Here is a 12,233-nt window from a genome sequence, read left to right as displayed (position 1 = left end):
CCGCTGCCACCTCTCAACCCAGGACAGGTGGGCCAAATCAGCATGGGGGTAGGGCAGGGCCACATGCAAATACCCTAGCAGAGGGGTTTAAAATACCAATTTGCCTAACATGTCTGCAAAGGATGTGGGTGTTTCTCAGAAACTGAAGCAGTATCACAACAAACAACAAGACAAACTAAACCCCACGAGTAGCTTTTATTCTTTTCTACGATTTTCAGTATTTTCCCATTTTGATAAAGGGAACGCATATTACTCTCACAATAGCAAACGTTCAAATCTTTAATACTATGCTAGAGAACAAAAGCGACCACCTCTCAAGAAAATCTGTGTCATTCAGTCCTCAAAGCAGCCCGCAAATCCCATTTCTCTTTCCTTGTGATTTTTGAAAGTTGTTAGGAAGGGCAGTAAATACAAGATTCCAGGAAGATGAGTATTTCATTACTTGTTTAAAAAAGGAAACAAATTAGTATGGGAGGGAGGGAGAATGGAGTGTTCACGGAGACCATCTCTTACTGATGGGCTGGACCGGCTGAGGCAGCTGAGTCCAGACCCCAGACAAGACTTCAAGGCCGTTCGGGGCGGGGAAGCAGGATTCGAGAAAGAACTCGAGAGCGGCTGGAATGTTTGTTTAGAAAGCAGCAGGGATTATCTGATAAACTGGGGTAAACTGCTTGTCATTTTTATAATGTAAATGAACCGGGGGTAAAGTGAAAAGCTGACTTCCTCTCACTGGACAGATAAAGCCAAATGATTATTTTTAGATTTATTTACAGAAGAAAGCAAACATTTTATTCCTAGTCTCCAACACTTACCAACTCCTCTGAGCCTCTTGGAATGTTTATTGGGGCTGAGTGAATGGGAAGTGCAGGAAGGGCAGGGGGAGGGAGGGGAAGAGTGCATTAATCCTCAATTTTGCCTTCGGGCTTCTGATGGTGCGTACCACACGTTTGAAGTTGGCGACAGAATGAGGATTTATTCAGAAGTGAGAACTGGTTGGTTCTCTCCAGGCCAGGAAACTTTTGCATCTCAAAATTATGATTTCAAAATGATTTTGCCTTCCATTTACCCACAAGGACCTGACCCAAAAGCTATTTAATTTTTAAATGGGCATACAGATAATTCAAAACCAAACAAGCTCTTAACCACCACCACAACAAAAACCTTATTTAAAATCCCTGGAAGGCTTCTAGTGAGAGCAGCGTGTGACTGACGTGGTAAATGAGGCCTGCGGGAGAAAAATCAAGACAAAATATGGATTCACTGTTTTTTTGAAAGGCAGCCATCTTTCCAAGAGAATGTGTACACCACGTTTTATTAAGAAATTATATCTTTCCCCATGTTTTCCGTCTCTCTCTCATGCTGGCAATGGCAAGCAGGTTGAACAGATGTGATGAAAGAATTAATACCAGTCTTGGGAACATGTAAACGAAATATTTCTTTTGAAACACCTACCTTTAAATTCCATTAGTTCAATCAGACACTGGAAGGGACTGGATTAGGGAAATGATTTACACGGCACAGGCTGTTTGCCCAGACTTAGAGCTCTTTTGTCATATGAAAAACGTGGAGATGAATTTAATATTTCTCCAATGAATTGGCGCGGGGTTTAAAATCTTGCTTTGACTCAGATAAGTGCGTTTGTTTTAGTGCTAATACATTCACCTCGGTAAGAATTTTTCTTTCTTTTTTTTCCCCCTAGGTTCATTCATAGCTGCTCCCCATTTGTCTCTGTAAAACCAACTCTCCTCTCTGAAAAAGCAGCATAACCAGTCAAAGAACAAGTATATAGGATTAGCACATTATGAAGAATAAAGAGAAGCTTTCAGCTCTCTGTCAGGGATGACATCTATCACGTTTTTCACGACCGCCTCTAATAAGAGCGCAGGGATAAAACAGGCTTGATACATCTCTCCTGTACGGAGAGGTTTACAACACCAACTATGAGAAATCCAGGAGATGAAACATGGACTTCTCCCCTCGTGTAGTTTTTATTAGTCTAAAAACGGGAGGTGTGCGTGGGGGGGGGGAGCCGGCTGCTACAAAAGTGGGCTTGAATTTTCTGTCTGTTATGCTAATGTATTCATAGAAAAAGCTGGTGCTGAGGGCGGTTCTCCAATTAAGACAAATGAGGCACATTGAATTTCTCCCCCAGGGCACAGCAGGGGTGCTGGCAAAATCTACTTTATTCTTTTCTGTCAGGGCTGAACTGGAAACAAAAGCATGAAAATTCAACACATCCACTTACAGAATAATAAAGGCTGTTGTTTAAAGCGTGAAGAGTTTTGGCACCCTTCTGGGGCTTTATGCAAATCACTTTTCCTCTCAACTGCTACCACACCATCGCTCTTGGAAATTAAAGATGTACTTGGTCGGTTAACAGCGGAAAGGAGACGAGCAGGCTGAAACTCAATTAGATTTGTATTAAGCAAATAAATCAGGACTGACTGATATTGGCTCAACTAAAATGCATTATGGGCTGACAGTAATTCTAATTTGATTGACAAATATATGTGGTATGTTATTAACCTAAATGAAAGATAAGAATCCTTTTTTTTTTTTTTTAAAGGATTTCATACTAGTAAACAATCCTCTCCCCACATCCAAACTTCCACAGAACGGTACAGAGACCACCGACCTGGTGCTGTTTACTATCCGTGCTCAAGAACACAGGAAATCTATTTTCTGATACATGTTAGAGTTTAAGACGAAATTATTCTGCAGAAAGACATTTGTTTTCATTGATTTATTTGGTGTAAGGTAACAGCTGAACACATTATTTATTTGGTGGAGTGAGGCACACCAAACACATTCTTCTTATTATGGTGTGTAACACAAAAGCATAGACCTGTATACGCCTGGTGATTTATTGGGAATCTGCAGTACACGATGCTTTCCCACACCGGGGCGTATATGAGGGAGCTTCAAATGAGATTCAAAGTCATAAATGAAGATTTCAATCAAATCCTCCAAAGCTTTGAGGAGGAAAAAAAAAAAAACCTCTTAACAAATCACATAAACGTGCTGGTGTGTGTAGTTAGACGAGTTCCCCTTGCGAGAAGGTTCTGGGAGTTTCTTTTAAACACGTCTCCCTGTCTTCCTGTTCACACTTTCAGAATTTAAAGAAATTTAAGACAGGACACTTCACATACTGCTGAATTGATAATTAAATACTCATTTAATCTTTCTGCTTTCATTGAAACTGCCTCCCATTTCCCCCATCTCTTCCTTTCATCCGCACGACCCCTTTTTCTGTCTGGCTACCAGATTAGGGATTCATTCTTATCTTTCAATTATCTCTCCTTCTGTCTTTTCCCACCTGGCTCTTCTTGCCAACTCCTGCTGCGTGTTGCTCTACATCAATGCCGAAAATGGTCTCCTTTCCCCCTTCGAAACCTGCCGGAACTCCTGCCCCGCCTGGGCAGCCTACCGCCCGCAGCTCCTGCCCGCACCTGTTCTTCCTCTTGCCGTCCTCAGCGCTCCTCTGATGAACACATCAAAGATATTCAGCCAAAATACTTTTCTCTGGCTCCCCATCCCAAAGTTTCTTCCCCATCACCATCAATAATCCTCCTCATTGATGCCGAGAGTCAAGTGAGAACATCACAGAATGTGACATCGGCGATCGCCCTCAGCCTCAGGTTTCACATCCTATTTCTTCCATCCCAGATCCAATTCTCTATTTTTAGCTTTCAAGCAATTGCCATGTCAGACCTCTCAGCCGCTACTCTCACTTATCTCTTCTCATTCCCCGGTGTAGCTGCCGTCAGTTGGCCTTCTTTTTGTCTTTCCTTTTCGTCTAGTTTTTGCTCTCTTTCCTGACACCTCTGAAATTGACCTGAGATATCTGTTTTTGAAACTTCAACGTCCATTCTGACCCTGATACACAATCTGTTCAGGCCAATCCCTGCCACTTATTGTGGGTTCAGAATAAGTTTGTACCCTTATATTTGTTATAATCAAACTGGGACACCAGACCAGAACATTCCCTGAGCAGACACATCCAGTGAAATCATAGAAGCAAAGCTTAATTTAGTTTATTTTGCAAGACAAGTGAAGTTAACTTGCCCTGGGTAACTTGCTTATTCCTCTGAAAATCATAAGCAAAACTTAGATTGTTCTGCAAAATTTCTATGAGGTAACACCTAACTAACTCCCTTTCATTAAAAAAAAAAAAAATTCTAATATTGTAACCCATCACTGTAAAGAATAAGCAGTCAATGCCTTCTCACTGTATAACCTGCTTTACAGCAATATACCTGTAAGCCTCATTCCATGTTTTGGTTTAAGCGTTCCCAATCTGCAAACTGTCCTAACGATGTGTGCACAGCAGACTTTCACCAATCACTACTTCAGGGATTCATTCATTTTACTTTTGCTTTTGTTTTTTTCCTAAACTTTTGACATATTTAACTAATGCGTTTTCAGTTTTCAGATTCTTTTAGTTAACATTCTTTATTATGTGAAGAGTGTTAAAAGTGAGATCAAATATAATTTTCTTGAAGCAATTTGTTTATGTCTGTTACATTATCCATATTGTTTTTTTCCATTTAAAAGCAATAACATCCTATACCTGTGACATGTACTCAGAACCCATTCTCTGGACCTTTGTGAGTCTCAAGATTTATATATTTTCCTTTTCATTTTTTAAAATTATGGTAAAATATGTATAACAAAAAGTCTACCACTTTAACTATTTTTTTGGTGTGCAATTCAGTGGTATTGAGTACATTCACAATGCTGTGCAACCATCACTGCTATCTGTTTCCAGAGCTTGTCCCTCATCCCACACTGAAACTCTGTACCCACTTAAAAAATAACTCTTGTGGGGCGCCTGGGTGGCTCAGTCGGTTAAGTGCCCAACTCTTGGTTTCGGCTCAGGTCATGATCTCAGGGTGGTGAGATCGAGCCCTATGTCAGGCTCTGTGTTCAGTGCAGAGTCAGCTTGAGATTCTTTCTCACTCTCCCTCTGCCCCTCCCGCGTGTGCTCTCTCTCTCAAATAAAATACATAAATCTTAAAAAAAATAAAATAAAATAACTCCCCTTTTCTCCCTGCCCCCGAACTCTAGTAACCACTGTTCTACTTTGTCTCTATGACTTCAACTACCCTAAGTACCTCATATAAGTAGAATCATACAATATTGATCTCTTGTGACTGGCTTGTTTTGCTTGGCATAGCCATACCATCTTCAAAGATCATCCTTGTTCGTAGCATGATAATTTCCTTCCTTTTTAAAGGCTGAATAATATTGCATTAAATACAGGTACTGCATTTTGTTTACCCATTCATCGTTGATGGACACATGGGTTGTCCTCACACTTAGCGGTTGTGAATAATGCTACTATAAACATGTGTGTCTTAATATCTCAGTCTGTGTTCTCAATTCTTTTGTGTATTGAATCTCGAGATTTGATGACACAAATGAAGCATATGATTTCCTCATGAAACTTTTTCTTCTTAGACCCTTAGACTCTTTCATGACTTCCTCTTTACCATAACTGAAAGTGGTCCGTTTTCTCTTTGGGGTCATTTTTTTGTCAAGAAATATATCTAGTTACAAGGCAAAGCTAAGGCAAAACCAGCAAGGTGACACAGATGCTCTCTTTCACCCTTCTTCACATATGCAGCAAGTCTGGAAAGGGGGAAAATCTGCTGTAGGGGCAGAAGAGTTTTCCTTCTGCCTTTCCAGGTTCTTTGGCTGGTCTAATAATCAAATTGACATAAGGCAGATTAACCAGAGAAAAGCAAACAAAATTACGTACACAGGGAGACCCATAAAGATACGGAGACTCAAAGGCAGCAGGTGGTAGAGGCTTACATAACACCCGGAGCTAAGGGAAGGGGTAGGGGCCTGGGTATATGAAGAGTAGGAAAGCCATTCACAGGAAGGTGGAGGAGAAGTCTGGAAAATAAAGGCTGCCCTGCAATGCAGATAAGTTTCTTAGGTAAAAAGTTATGTGTGCTAATAGCTCTCTTCCTCCTAGAGGTGCCCTCTCCAATGCAAATTTAGGGGGTTGAGTAAGGTAATTGCTTTTCTTGAATCTGCTGGGCTTTGATTGCCTTTAGCTCAAAATGATCCTTTTGCCAAAGAAATGTATTTTGGGGTCACAAAATCTGCTCCCCCACAGTCCCACCTTTGAAACTTCAAATAAGAAGTTCATAATCCAGCAGTTAAGTAGATGGCTTGCTCCACATCTCATGGGGCCAGTTTCAGTCTTGGACAAGATCAGCACAGTTAAGAGTTGTGCCTCATTTCAGGAGGTGGGTGACACAGGTGGACCAGCAAAGGTAGGCCTATTTTGTGTAAGCAAGCAATCCGGTATTTAATAAGAGCATATCAACGGCTATAATAGGGAAACAATGGTTAATGATTGGAGCACACTGTAATCCTAGTTTCTGAATTTGGAGGGCAGCCAGTCGAGAAGATTTCTAGATGTCAGGTGTAAAGCACCTTTAGATAGGTAAGGGCAGACAGCGGCCATCTGACAGATTTTCTTGGTTTGCAGTTTGAGTATCTCTGGTGATCTTTCTGATTGGTTTACATAGCAACAGCCACAAATATTGTCTAAACATGAATTGTTGTGGCAATTTCTCTGAAGTTTAAATTAAGTCGTTCACATATAGTTTGCAGGGTTTCGAGGAAAGGGACAGGGTTTTTTTTTCTTAGTGATTCCAAGTCAGAAGAGTGGAAGAAGCTGGAGATGTTAATTTGGAGATTTTTAGCGAGACATATGAGGAAACTAGAATTCAGGATCCAGTCTAGTTACAGGTATGTAACAAACCCTCAAAGGCAATTAGCAGAACTAGAGTCTGATATCTATAGATATATATTATAGTTTCTATATTCAACCCCTCCATTTTTACCAATGATAATTATGGTAAAAGTAATTTGTTTGCAAAATAAGTCTAATCCTATTAAATTTGGTGTGATTATTTTATATAAATGCAACAAGAATAGTGATTGGCCATATAGACTCTTTTAAATCTGCTTTGTTGGAACTTTCCATGAGGAACCCCGGACTGGACTCTTAAAAGCCTTTTGATGCTAGGAAGCCAAGCCAAGGATGTACCATCAGATTCGGCCTGCAATATCTATAGATTTTGATAAATTCCTCTCTTCTTGAGGTCCCAAAGATACCCTAAGTTTCCTGCACCTGCTAGGAAGTGACCTTCCTTATGTGTTGGGAACTCTGAGCAAGGTACTATTTTTCCAAGAGGCTTTGTTGGCTCCATAAAGTCAACCTTAGTTCCTTAATGCTGTCTGATTTTGATTTGGGGAGGTGTGTCCAAAATATCAAAAGATTTGGACACTTAGTCCTTAAACAGGATCACCAATCTTTATGAAACAGCACTTAATTATCTGTTTGACCATGGTGACATAAAAGATTTCAAAGACAAATACAGAAGGTAACATGGTTGTAAGCAAAACTTATTAGCTCTTTAATACTAAGAAGACTCAGTTTTAAGTGATCAAAGACTGCTAATAAAGGTATCATGATGCACAGGAAATTATTTTGATAATTATATTTATCAAATTTTTGCTTCCCAGGCAGATTAGGTAAAAGGTAAAGAAAAAACTTTTCAATTTCTTCTCAGGTGCAGATCAATAGTATAAGGAAATTTTATCCTTTTAGCAGGTGAAAGTAAATGAAGTTTTAGTTTTATATATGTATGTTACTGATTTTAAAGCTAAATTTCATTATCTTTCTAATAAGTTTATTCCATTTAAACCAACCTGACCACACAAGGTAAGATCTTTTTTTTTCTCTCTCTCTCTTCCCAAATTCTTTTTTTTTTTTTCCCCCTATTTTCTCCTTTCCTATTTTGAAATAACCAGTTTTACTTTGGGACAAATTCACTTTCTTCTCCCCGAACAAAAATGTATCTTCCTGTTGCATACCTATTCTTACTGCAAAACACATCTGACTTTCCAAGCATAAACTTGTTTCCCTTATTATTTCTAGTAGCTTTCATCACATACACTAAATAGAATTCTTAATCTGTAGAAACCTTAATTTCTAGTGAAAACTAAGAAATAAGCAATTACAAATTGTATGTTATATCAGCATTCTTTAGAGTCACAGGGTTTTTTAAAAAAATATATTTTATAATTTCTAGAAGCATGTGCTTTTTTTTATAGTACAATCTTTCAGAGTGGCACAAGACATGTTTACTAGTAGATCCAAATTTATCTTTAGTTCTGCAACAGGAAGCCAAGGGAAAGTAGGTAAACCTACGTTCAGTAATTAATGTTTCACTCTTTTGTCTTATTTGAATGATCTAGATATTTGATAAATTTTTATCACTTAACTTAGTAAAATTCTAAAGTTTCAAAGTTACCAAAAAGATTTTAGAAGCTATTTTTAAGTATACGCTCCATGAAACGTAACTGTTGCTAAAAAGTTCAGTTAAGGAGAGCCTGGCTGGCTCAGTCAGTACAGCATGCAATTCTTGATCTCTGGGTCATGAGTTTGAACCCTGTGTTGGATATAGAGTTGACTTTAAAAAAAAATCAAATCTTAAAATGTTCACTTAGAATCTTATCCCACTTAAATCTATAAAATTTACTTGCTCCTAACAATGTTTCAATTACTCATAAAAACTTTGAGACAAAGCGAGCCATCATCCTAAGCTATTTTTCTTGCTAACAAATTTTATAACAGAGATAACATGAACTTATTTGATAAACACCGTCAGAATAAAAGTTGCGTGTTTGCATTATTCCAATGCTGGTAACTCTGAAGACACACCTATTTTAAGTGGACCGACAAACTTAAACTAGCTTTAATAGTGAATATTTTCCCTGGTCACATGAACTTGAAAAGAACTTGGATTAGTTTTTAAATATTTCTGAGAGTTTCAGGAATCTTTACTTCATAAGTTTTCATTTTTAAGCCAATTAAACAGGAGCTCTTTCACAAATCAATATGCTAATACCATTTGAAGGTAGAAAAATATCTCACACCTATAAACATGCATACACGGACACTTATCAATGTATAGATAGATACAAAGACCTAAGAGCTTTTGTTTGAAAATTTGAACCATGAGACTGATATGATAATGCAAAACTCACTGGTATAAACAAAAAAGACTGTTTGGATGTAAATTTTGTTTTGGCCCTTGGGATAAGTTAAGTTCATTTGCTCAGATGGCAAAAGCTATTTTACTATTCGTAGAAAGAACATTGAAGATTTTTCATTGGCCCAATTTCCAAATATTTAACTTCTCCCTAAATTTTACATTTCAAAGGATGGCTCTGAGGTCCTCAAGATATAGAGTGGCGTGTGGAAAATCAACATCACAAAGGCACATGGATAGTATCCAAGTTTTCTCCGATAAAGTTTTTTCTTTTTAAGATTTTATGTATTTGAGCGAGAGAGACTGTGACAGAGAACACGAATAACAGAGATACACGGAGCATGAGTGGGGAGAAGAGGGAGAGGCAGGCTCCTGGCTGAGCAGGGAGCCCAACGTGGGGACTCAATCCCAGGGCCCTGGAATCCTGACCTCCTGACCGGAGCCAAAGGCAGACACTTAAGCGACTGAGCCACCCTGGCACCCCTCTCCAATAGAGTTTTGGGGGCAGATTTAGCTATTATCAGAGGCCTATGATAATTACTATTAAAATTTTTCCTTCTTTTCTTAAGTACAGGACAGTTCTGTTTCCAATGTCCCAATCTTTCACAATATCTGCAAGCATTTTGAGATGAATAGTGGAGATTTTGTTATTGGGAAGAACAGGTGGACTTTGAACTGTTCCCAGAGCTGCACTTTTGGTTTTCTTGAGATTTGTAAGACAAAGACAGTTGTTCCCAGTTCGTCACCAAATTGAGTTACACCGTGAATAATATCAAAAGGCTGATGTTCCCATTCAGCTATATATTCTTTCATTTCCTTCTTTATATCAGGGAGATTTCTAACTAAGACGTACATGCAAAGATTTCTATACTCTAGAACTTCAGGGTTTGAAGCAGTATGCCTTAAAAAAAAAATCTGTATAAAGTGTTCAACAAAGGCCTTCAGATGCTCACCTTCTTTCTGAGTGTACGATTCAACCTTAGACCAATTCACCTTAGTTGGAGGAGCTTCTGCCCTTGCTTCTATCAGCCCCTGCCTATCAGCCTTCAGCTGAGACAGTTCCAGGTCCTTTGTAGCAGGGCCTGGGAGAAATCCTAGCCATTTGTTTCCTCTGGGGGAGGGGACTCTCCAAGGCACCATTGGGCTTGTCTGATAACTACAGTATAAGCATGGGTGGGAAGAACATCACTTAATCACCAAACTGTGAGCAGAGTTGTGAATGGCCACTAACCTTCCTAATTCCTCTCTAAATTTGGTAGGATCTTCTGAAAGGGGAGCTAAAAGGCCTTTATATTTTAGAAGATCTGCTGCTGTCCAGGCTTCATGATTTCTTTGTGGTAGATGTCCAGGATACTTTCAAAAAGGACATTGCATAGGAAGTCCTGAAGCTGGCAGAGCCTGATTACAGAGCCCTGGAAAGCAGGAGTAGTTATAAGTGATACAAAGCAAGCTTTACTGTCCATCTGGGATATTTCTGCTAAATTCACTTCCTGGCTTTTAGTGTTTACATGACTAACCCATATATCCTAGGCCTGGAGATCAGACACAGTACTTCCTGTAAATCTTATAAAGAGAAGGAAGTCCAAACAGGTGTAGGGGCCAAGGGCAGGCTGCCCCAAGATGGGCTACTTTGGCATGAATATTATTTCGAGCTAAAAGCAATCAAAACCCACAGATTCAGGGAAAGCTCTTTGCCTCCCTCCCCAAGTGCCTGCTTGTACCAGGAAGAGAGCTACTAATAGAGATTCTTCTTTATTTAAGAAATGTATCTACATAATAGGGCAATCTTTGCTTTCCAAACATCCTTCATCTCTCTGCTAATGGTCTTCCTTCCATTTGTATCCTCAGACCCCTATCCCTCTCCTTAGCTCATATAAGCACCATGTTATTTGATTGTCTTTGGAATTTCCACGTCTGCGTGGATTCCCCACACAAATGTTATTAAATTTGATTTTCTCCTGTTAATCTGTGTCATGTCAATTTGATTCTTAGTCCAGCTAGAAGGACCTTGAATGGGGGAGGAAATTCTTCCTTCCCAACACAGGCAATGGTATTTAAGGGATTTTCTGGGCGGGGAGGGGTTGGAGGAGCGTGGGGATCTAAAGAAATTTGCTAAAATGATGGGGCTAGATTTTGAGGATGTGGTAGACTAGGAGCCCAGAGATCCATAAGATCTTCTGGAGGGTCAGAGACAGGGAATTGGTGATAAAAAGGTATATAAGAGGGTGGAAAAGGGGAACTTACATTAGATGTAGACTTTAATTTTTGTTCTATGCCCAATTTTTGTTCTTTTATTAAGAGAGTCCCTAAGGCTAACTTTATATTCCTTTGTATCTACTTTTCAACTTGGGTCTTTCCATAGGTATTAGTAAGACAACTGCTTGAAATGAGAGCTCTCAAAAAAAATTATTTCTTTTAAATATAGCCAGTTAAAAAAAATCCATTATCAGGCCACTGAGGAGCAGGATCTTTTTACTCTTAAAAGCAACTCAAACCAATAAGCCTTTTTACAGCTTAACCATGGATGCTAGAGGCACCCCATATGACAGTGCAAAAGACACAGCCCTTATAATCCAAAAAGTTTACTTCCAAAGATAGCCAGAAGAAAGAGTTAGACCCCTATCTAGCTGCAAATGGAGTATAACCCACATTTCTGTCCAATCAAATTTAATAACACAGACAGAAGAAAATAACTCTGAAAAGGGATCGACAGAAAACGAGAGTACTCACGGCAAATTTTACCTAAGTTGCTATACCCAAGGCACCAGTTCACCCAAATATTTTCTCCTTACAAATCTAAGTTTAGAAAAAGAAAAAGACACTCACCACTCTTCCTTCCATCCAACCCTGCAGGCAGAGATCGGGGGTACTGGTGCAGTAAGAATTCTGACCTTCTGCTGGCTTTTGACAGAGGTTCCTGGATGTCTCAGCTACAGCAGCCCAGAGTGAGCAGTGTCTAGCCACTGAATGTCCCGTTGTGGTCACCAACTGTAGGGGCAGAAGAATTTTCCTTTTACTCTTCGAGGTTCTTTGGCTAGTCTAATAATCAAATTGACACAAGGCAGAGTAACCAGAGAAAACCAAAATTATGTATGGAGGAGAGCCCCATAAAGATATGGAGAGTCAAAAGGCAGCTGGGTAATAGAGACTTAC

The 12,233-nt window shown here is 39.3% G+C and overlaps 1 protein-coding gene across 1 annotated transcript in view; it reads right to left on the bottom strand.

The window, feature by feature from the left end:
- The window catches only part of LOC123790410 (uncharacterized), a 404,586-nt gene that overhangs the window by 127,562 nt on the left and 264,791 nt on the right, over positions 1-12,233 (bottom strand). Inside the window, exon 5 of the mRNA XM_087862347.1 lies at positions 11,907-12,068. The gene's annotated coding sequence lies outside the window, so the exon portion shown is untranslated. The remainder of the gene's footprint in view (positions 1-11,906; positions 12,069-12,233) is intronic.

Source organism: Ursus americanus, chromosome 5, assembly GCF_024610735.1.
Source record: "Ursus americanus isolate L20-20 chromosome 5, mUrsAme1.1.p, whole genome shotgun sequence".
NCBI lineage: Eukaryota > Metazoa > Chordata > Mammalia > Carnivora > Ursidae > Ursus > Ursus americanus.
Note: the sequence above shows the minus strand (reverse complement) of the source record. Positions and strands in the feature narration are given on the sequence as shown.